This window comes from Marmota monax, unplaced genomic scaffold (genome assembly GCF_021218885.2).
Source record: "Marmota monax isolate L192 unplaced genomic scaffold, Marmota_monax_Labrador192_F-V1.1 WCK01_AAM20220418_F8-fsc00107, whole genome shotgun sequence".
In the NCBI taxonomy this organism is placed as follows: domain Eukaryota; kingdom Metazoa; phylum Chordata; class Mammalia; order Rodentia; family Sciuridae; genus Marmota; species Marmota monax.
The window spans coordinates 4,918,933-4,927,454 of record NW_026693761.1 but is presented as its reverse complement, the minus strand read 5'-3'; the positions used below and the strand labels follow the sequence as shown (position 1 = coordinate 4,927,454).

The window sequence follows — 8,522 nt, the reverse complement described above, 5'->3', positions numbered from 1 at the left end:
TAATAAAGAAGTTTCATCTCAAGACACAATCATGGCAGCAGCAGCAACTCTAAAATTCAGAGACCTGAAGTTCCAGAAGACAGGCATTTTCATCCAGGGTTCTGCCTCCCACTATGCTTGTGCTAACCTTCTTCACCTCTGAGCTCTCCAGACTCCTGGCTTCTCCTCCTCTGCAAAGGGCCTGCCCTCAGGGGCCAAAAGGTGGCACTAGAGAGAGGGGCAGAAGCAGAGAGGCAGGGGCTCCTCCCAGCACAACCCTTTCTGGGTAAACAGCTGGGTTTTCTTCTCAGGAAGCTCCTTAGTTACTTCTCCTTGCCTCTGATTCAGTCAGGAGGATCAGCTCTAAGTCACTGTTGGAGGTATCACTTCCATTTTGAGCGGACTTGGAGTGTTGGGAGGCTTTTCTTCTCCTCTTATTGTCTGGTCCTTTTCTTTCTAAGCCCCTGGGAAGAAGGAATGCTGTGGGCTCTAGCCCTACTTCTTCTAGCCATCCTGCCTCCTGGTAAGTATGTAGCAATGATGCTCATGTAATGTAGTTTTCCCCCATAGGCAAGCCATAGTAAAGAACTCACATCCCCCTTACTCATTAATTTTTTGTTGTTGTTGTTGTTATCCGTGCAGGCAGTCAAACATCTTCCAGTCTGGAAGGCAGAATAAGGTCAGTCATCAGGTCACCTGGATCATATGTAATAATCATCTGTGAATTTCGTGAAGCAAATAAATATATCCACTGGTACCAATTCAAGGAGGGGAAGTCCCCAAGACGAATTCTCTACTATGATATTTTCAATTTTAAGTTGGACTCAGGAATAAATTCAAGGAAATATGAGGCTGATAAAGGCAAAGATAGAAGATGTAAGTTTATAGTAAGAAATCTAGAAGGAAGTGACTCTGCTGTGTATTACTGTGCCTACTGGATGGCACAGTGGTTTAGACTGGCCCTTGTCTATGCTCAAAATTGTGCTGTGTCTGTTCTGGGTATACCACTTAGACTAGCCCCCATCTCACTTCCTGCTCTGACCTCACTATACTCTGAACAAAGTGAAATAATGAGCCTGCACCCTAAATCCCACCCTATATGTATCCCACCCTCCCCTCAACACCTGGCCATTGTGCCCACCTGATCCCCAAGACCAACCTCCTGAACTGCTATCTTTCCCCTTGGCCAAGCATCCTGGCTGACAGCATCATTCTCTCAGCTCTACAAGGGCCTGGTGGAGGCACATTCAATGTGCTGGCTAGGAACACAAGATCATTAAGGGTTGATCAGTTACAGGTGAAATTTAGCAAAGCTTTATGGAAGGCTAGTTGTATGGTGTCATTTATCTAACCATGATCTAGAGATAATACCTGGGTATGACTCTGCTTCAGTACTCAGGATCATGAGAAATTATAGAATAAAATATTTGGGCTTCATGAAGACCTCATGCATGTATTCATAATTATTTTTTAAACAAATAAATATTTCTTTCACCATAACCAACCATTTACTGCTGGTATAAGTGAGAATTTAGGAAAAGGTGAATAGGCTACCTTTTGTACCTACTTACACATGTCAGAAGTCATAACTTCAAAAAAATTGAATTGCAAAAAGCTACTTGGCTATTGTTAGTGATTCATGAACCAACACAGACTGAGCTCTGCTAGGTGTGACAAGTGGTGGTGGCTGCATGACAGCCTAAGTTGGAACAAAGATGCAGCAAGATAGTGCAAGGCGCAGATTGGTGACCTCAGGTTTCTTTCCTTGTCTGTGTGATTTAAATACTAATGACTTCTTTACCATGCCTGTAACTGTTGACTGGGCCCATATGTTTAGTTGATGTGAATCTCCTATTAATCTGTTTATTTTGATATTGTTCATGATCTGGCTTGAGTCTTTGGCTATTGTTTCCTGATTTCTTGGAAGTTTCCATCTTACAATTAAGCAGCTTAGGTTTAATGACAGGGATTCTTTGCAAAGTGACTTCATTTTGGATTAATATGTTAATCTCCTAGTACACAAGCACAAGCTTCATCTGTATAACAGCCTCCTGAATATTTTGTTTAATGTACCTCATGTTGAAATTCAGCCTACAGTTAACCTATTCTCTTCAAAAAGAACCAAGCTAAACCTTTTATCCACATCTATCCTCTTTTCTGAACATAGCCAAGACATTAACGAGAGTTTCCATCAAATTATCATTTTTCTCAGTAATAGTAACTGACAATACCATTGATGAACAACCATGTAAAGAATAGTGTATATTTAAATAAAAAGAATCATACTAGGAAAGTGTGATCACTGACTATTTAGCCATGTTTAGTGTTATAAAATTAATCCAGAAAATGAACAAGGAGATATGGCAAACCTGGAGGGTTTGGCTATGACTATGAAGGGAAATAGGTTTGTAGAAATTTTAAATTTCATGTTCCAAAATTTCTTTTGTTAATGGTATAGAAAATTGCAATAGATTCTGAAAGGTATGTATAGATTTGCTGAATTGTCTTATTAATTTTTATTTTTTGATTGATTCTTTAATTTTTCTGTGTATATATTCATGTTAACTGTAACTAAAGGCAGTTTTATATCTACTCAACATCCCTAACTTTTATTAATTTTGCATTCTTAATGCCCTGGTTGAGACTTCTGGCGCAATATTTAATAGAAGTGCAGTGGACAGGCATCCTTGTCTTAGTCTTCATCTCAAAAGGAAAGATCCAGGTGTTTCAGACCCATTTATGTCATACAGTGACCATTTCCTGCATAGGTTTGTGTGCCTTGTTACTTATTCATATTTCAGTTTGAGTTTCTTTGTAAAGTTCTTCCACTTTCCCTCAAAAGATCTGGAATTGGTATTGCTAGCTTCATTCTTAGGTATCTTACAGTACTTATTGCTTTGTGCATGGTAAAATTGTGTTATGTACTTCTCACTCTTTATTGCTATGATATAGAAATGCTATAATTTCTGTGATTATTTTCCATGTTCTCATTTCAAGTGCTAAATTCTTCCTACATTACAGAATCATTCAAGTTGAGATTCTCCAGACTATGCAAATGTCATTCATGATCATAAACATCTCTTTCTTTTTCCTAACTTTAATGGAAATATTTCTAATACTTGATTGTGTTTGCTAGAGGTTTTGGAAGATGACCACCTGCATAAGAAGCAACTGGGATGCTTTTAATAAAAAAAGTGGAGTTGGCACCCAACACAATGAGTCTAAATCTAGGAATGGAAACTGGAAATGTACACTTTTAAATAACTATAACTGCTGAAACTCATTAAAAGTGACTTGCAATCAGCACCACCTTGATGATGCCATGTGCTAATACAGCCCTTGCTGCTTTCTCCTTTCCACTGAGAATGTCTACTTGTCAATTGTCCACCTTTGCTCAGGATGCAGCCAGAGGGATAGTCACTGTATATGAATACCTTCAATTTGACAAGTGCACTGAGTCCCTAATTTGTGTATCCCTTTGCCAAGAGCAAAGTGTTTTTATTTCTGTAGCATTATAATCATTGTGACTTTTTGATAGGCAGCTTGTTTTGCTGTTCTGGCTTTTCAAAAATCTCTTCACCTCATTTTTCCAATGAATAAACCCCCAATATATATTACACATGCAAAATTAGAAATGCTTTGTGTATATTATGAAGCATATACAAAAATAAACAAGTTTTAAAAATAGGTTATAAATACAATTAGTGATTGTTTTAGTTAGCTTTTTCCTTGTTGTGACCAAAAGACCTGACAAGCACAATTTTAGAAGAGGAAACTTTTATTTGGAGGCTCTTAAGAAAGCCCCCAAATAAACTTTTTTCAGTCATGTCAGTCCACAGCCAGTCAGCTTCATTGCTCTGGGTCCAAAGCATGGCAGAACATCATTGCAGAATAGTGTGATAGAGGAAAGTGGCTCAGGACATGAATACCATGAAGCAGAATGGGAGAGAGAATGTGAGGGAGGGAGAGAGTGAGAGAGTTCCCCTCACCATAGACAAAATATAAACCCCAGAGGCATGATCCTAATGACCCTCCTCCCCCATCCACACCTTCCTGTATATAGTCACCACCCAGTTAATCCCTATTAGGTTAAGGCTCTCATAGCCCAACCATTTTACCTCTCGTGTCTTGCATTGTCTCACTCATGAGCTTTTGGGGGACACCTCGTATCTTACCATAACAGAGTGGGTATTCCAATCCTGCCTAAGCTGCTCCTCCTGTGTGACATGGAAGGAATAACCAGCATTTGTTTTCTCTTTACAGTGAGTGGCAGAGAGACCCCTGGAACAAGACCTCCCTCTATCTTCAAGTTTCAAGCTTTAGTGACTCCTTAGCCAGGTGGGAATTTATACTGCATGACCTACAATTTTTTTTAAATGTGTTGCCTATCTCACATCTCTTATGAAAGGTATTAACTAAAAATCAGAAGACCAATGGTGCTTTTAAGAACGTGAAGAAAAGGAAATTGTTAGGCATTGTTGGTAGTAGTGTAAATTGTGTATCATTATGGAAAATGTTATGGAAGTTCTTCCTAAAATGAAAAGCAGAAGTTCTAGAAGGTGTGAGGTAGGGGAAAGAGGCAGGCAGAGTAGCAAAATGGCAAGGGTCAATAAGGAGGATGGTTGACAGGACCAACATTTGAGGTATGCTCCACTGTTTTAGGTGCTCTAGCACGGCAACAACAAAACATGTTTCCCAAAAGGGACAAAAGACTCCATTTATATAAAAAAGACAACTTCACCATTCAGCCTGGGCACGCACATAGGACAATTAGAATCTCAAGAGCAGGTTACAGGGGTCAGTCAACAAGGTCCCACACTTAGCATCCAGATCTTCACACAGCATGTCTGTGTGTCCTGTTCTGCTCTTCTCACCCCCTGCATGGCTTCTCCAAGCAATTTGAGGTCTGGGTCCACCAGAATGGTTTCCTCTGGAACTACAGCTGGAGGACACAGTTTGGGAACACATGTGGTTCCCTCATTCAACCATATGTTTTCTTTTATTGGAAACCATAAGGGTCTTTCTGAGAATCTCTCAAACCCTTGCTAAAGGCTAAGAAAGCCCACCCTGGCTTTTCCAGGACTTCATCCTGCCCAAGAGAGGTGCCCCAATACGTTTTTTAAAAAAATATCTTTATTATTATTTTTATGTGCCAGTGCCTTATGCATGCCAGGTGAGCACGCTACCAGTTGAGCCACATCCCCAGCCCCCCAATACTTTTTAACTATGTGTTTAATTTAGATGAATATGCCCTACACTATATGGAGGAGAGAATACCAGGAAAAGTTGTGGAGGAAAGGAAAAAATATGTAGGAAAAAAAATGTCCTTGAAGTGAATGTGTGACTGGCTGCAGGTTTGGTGCAGATTTTCTCAAGTAATTAATAAGAGTGAAAATAGCAATTGAAAGAAACAATTGTATATACTGACAACAAAATGTAAAATTTATTTTCATAACACCATGGGTGGCATAGATTTTTATCCCCCAAAGAAATATTTTCTTGCAGCTGGAAATCTGGAAGAGAGAGAGACAAAAAGAGAAAGCAAAAAAAAAAAAAAGCCATTATTTCACTACCCCATCGCCCACCATCTGTATTGTATCTCTTTCTACTGATTATTTCTCTCTGCCAATGTTGACACGTCTGTCAATATCTAATACCTCATTTGGGCTTGATGTCTATAGAAGATGTAAATGGTAGTGCCAGAATATTCTTTTATCAAAAAATTCCATTACCTTTATATGTCACCACCAAGTCATTAACCCAGCACAACCAAAAGCTGCCTTTGGAGACATTGGAAAATGAACCTCAGATGCTGTGTGCAAGCCTGGCACTCAGGTGCTACCTCAGGTGCTGAGTCTGGTCATGAGAACCCAAGGACCCACAACTGCTTTTCAGAGCCAAACCCCTTCCTACCAGGTCCACTGCCTTCTCCTTGTGGCTGTCTTCCTGATTACTTACAAGGTCCTTGGAGCCACTAGCATAACTGAACATGAACCAGCAGTTTCCATGGAGTAAAGGCTAAGTGTGTCTCTCAAGCATCATTTCACATGTTCCTTGACCTGTGCTTCCCCAAACCCTCTCTTCTCCATTTCTGATGTCCTAGTAACCTCCTGGTCCTACCTTTATGTCCTACCTATGCACTGGTCTTATTTAGGTCTCTGCTACTTGGAATACACACACACACACACACACACACACACACCACCTGATTAGCTAAAACATATAATACACTAAAATTTCCACTGCATGTGGTCCCCAGAGATCACCTACTGCAACCTGTCCAATTTCAAGGTTAAACTATCATAACCCACATTTCTTGAGAGTTTTTTTTATGTATTTATGACTATATTACACACTTTGCTTACAGGATTCCACTGACACACAAAGCAACTCCCTGGCATCCCTTCTCACAGAGGGGATAAAAGAGGCAAAATAACTTGTCCAAGAGCAAACAACTCTTTTGTCATTTCAGGACACTGAAAGTCTCTGACAAAACCACAGAATGACATGCTCCTATTCAGATCAGATAGAGTATGCATTTTTGTCAGGGACAGCTTTTCAGTGCTTGTCCTTGCCCCAAAGCAAGCAGCACATACATAGTTGTATTCCTGTAGAGTGTCTTAACAAAGACAGGGTAGTTCTACAGGAATACTTGCCTTTATCTCCCAAGCTTCATTTCTGCTCGGTGTTCAGTCTCTGACAAGTTACCGAAAATAACAGCTGGCCTTTAACATTTCTAAACTGAGGATATTGATATTTATCCCACTAGGCTATTTTCAGAATCAAATAGAGGAAAGACCATAAGCTAATAATGGCACAGCCCAAGCCCCTGCACAACCAGGGGGTGTAGGAATGCAGGAGGTGTCCCACCAGCATTTTTCACTATTGGTGCTATAGTCTAGGAACATTCATAAAATATTTATCAGTACTCTAACCATGCATAATCCCTCCCTTCATCTTGTGGATAGATTTGTGTATCTATCTCCTCTCTCTGGGGCCTCTTATTACCTATCTTATTTCTCTTACCAATTAAATCCTTGCACCAGAGAATTGGTCAGGATCTCACCTGGACTCAACCACACACCATGTTGTGGCTTATGGCATCAGTTTGAGACCAGGGGTGACCCTGGGTTCCTGTCCCCCTGGTCAGGAAATGGAGTCATGCTAGGTGGCCTAACTGTCTTTTGGGACTTACTGTTTCCAGGTAAGACCTCCACCTTCTTGCAGGGTGGTGTCTACAGAGCTTTCCAGCAATAGGCCTGCCCCTGCTTCTCTGCTCTCTCCCTCGCAGTCACTCTTCATGCTGCAGCAGCCAGCCCAGGTCCTAGCACACAAGGGAAACTTGGTCTTTCTGAGGTGCTTGGTCCACACCATGGTCATCTACATCCACTGGTATCAGGACAGGAGGACCAGGCCTACCATAGACTCCTTCAGCAGAATATATTCACCAGTCCTGAAAGTGGATTAAAATAGCAACCTGAATGCTAAGTATGTCATAGCTGTTCCCTGTTGGTGAAGCTGGAGAAAGGCTGTGAGGGCGTCTACTACTGTGGAGCCTGGGGCCAATGGAATCCTGAAAAATGCCACAGCCCCTACATAAAAAATCATCTTACTACCTGCTCTGGCCAAGCCTTGGACATGTTCTTGGGTTTTTTGCCCCTTTGATTTCTGTGTGGCATTTAAGTACAAAAGCTCCTCCCCCTGTCCCTTAGCAGCATAGGATCTCCCTGATGCTCCAGATATTCTACTTCCACTACAGCTAAGAGGAAAAGGGTAAGGAGGGGAGTTCTTAGCCTGGTGCAGACTCAGGGAGCAATCTATTTGGAAGGGAGCTGTTAGAAAGTTCCCAGTTCATAGTTTATGCCCTATTTGAACAACAATCTGTACTGATCAATCCAGGTGCCAGTGGCTCCATGTGGTTGATGACCCCTTGAAACAGTACTACTGCAATGGTTCAAGCTGATATGGGCTATAGTTCTAAAATACAAACCATATTTTAAGATTTAGAGTAACAAATAACCATTATGCCTCTTCTGAAGAAGGCATGAACAAAATATTTTGCAGAACATTTCAAGGATGAAAGACTCTGAATTTCCTGCTGAATTGTGGAAAAGCTGAGACGTGGACGCTACCCTTGTTCCCAGCTTTGGAATTCTTAGAAGAGCCCCATATCAGTACTCTCTATTAAACCCTTATGTCAAGGATAAGATCTTGCATGTAAAATAACTCAAAAACCTTTCTATTGATTGAATGTTGGTGTGATTCTATTTTGGACATATTGCACTATAAAGCAATAATATTAAAACTAATTTTAAATGGCTCCTTTTTCTTTTTTAATGCACTAATTGGAGAATTTTAAATCTGTCACTAATGCTAGTTACCCACAATTATATCTACAGGAAACTATTATTGGAGATGCATTATTTAAGAATTTCACTGCCTTCCTTAAAGAATGCACATATAAAATATTTTGCAAAAGATTTTCCAAGATGAAAGACTCTGGATTTACTATCAAAGTATTGAAAACCTGATACAGGGAGCCT

At 40.5% G+C, this 8,522-nt stretch overlaps 1 long non-coding RNA gene across 1 annotated transcript; it reads left to right on the top strand.

Moving 5' to 3' along the window:
- Positions 1-299: 299 nt before the first annotated feature.
- Positions 300-8,212, top strand: LOC124103941 (uncharacterized). Its single transcript, XR_006855330.1, has 4 exons — positions 300-502; positions 622-855; positions 4,243-4,317; positions 8,044-8,212. It is a non-coding gene; the product is annotated as an uncharacterized LOC124103941 (long non-coding RNA).
- Positions 8,213-8,522: the final 310 nt, after the last annotated feature.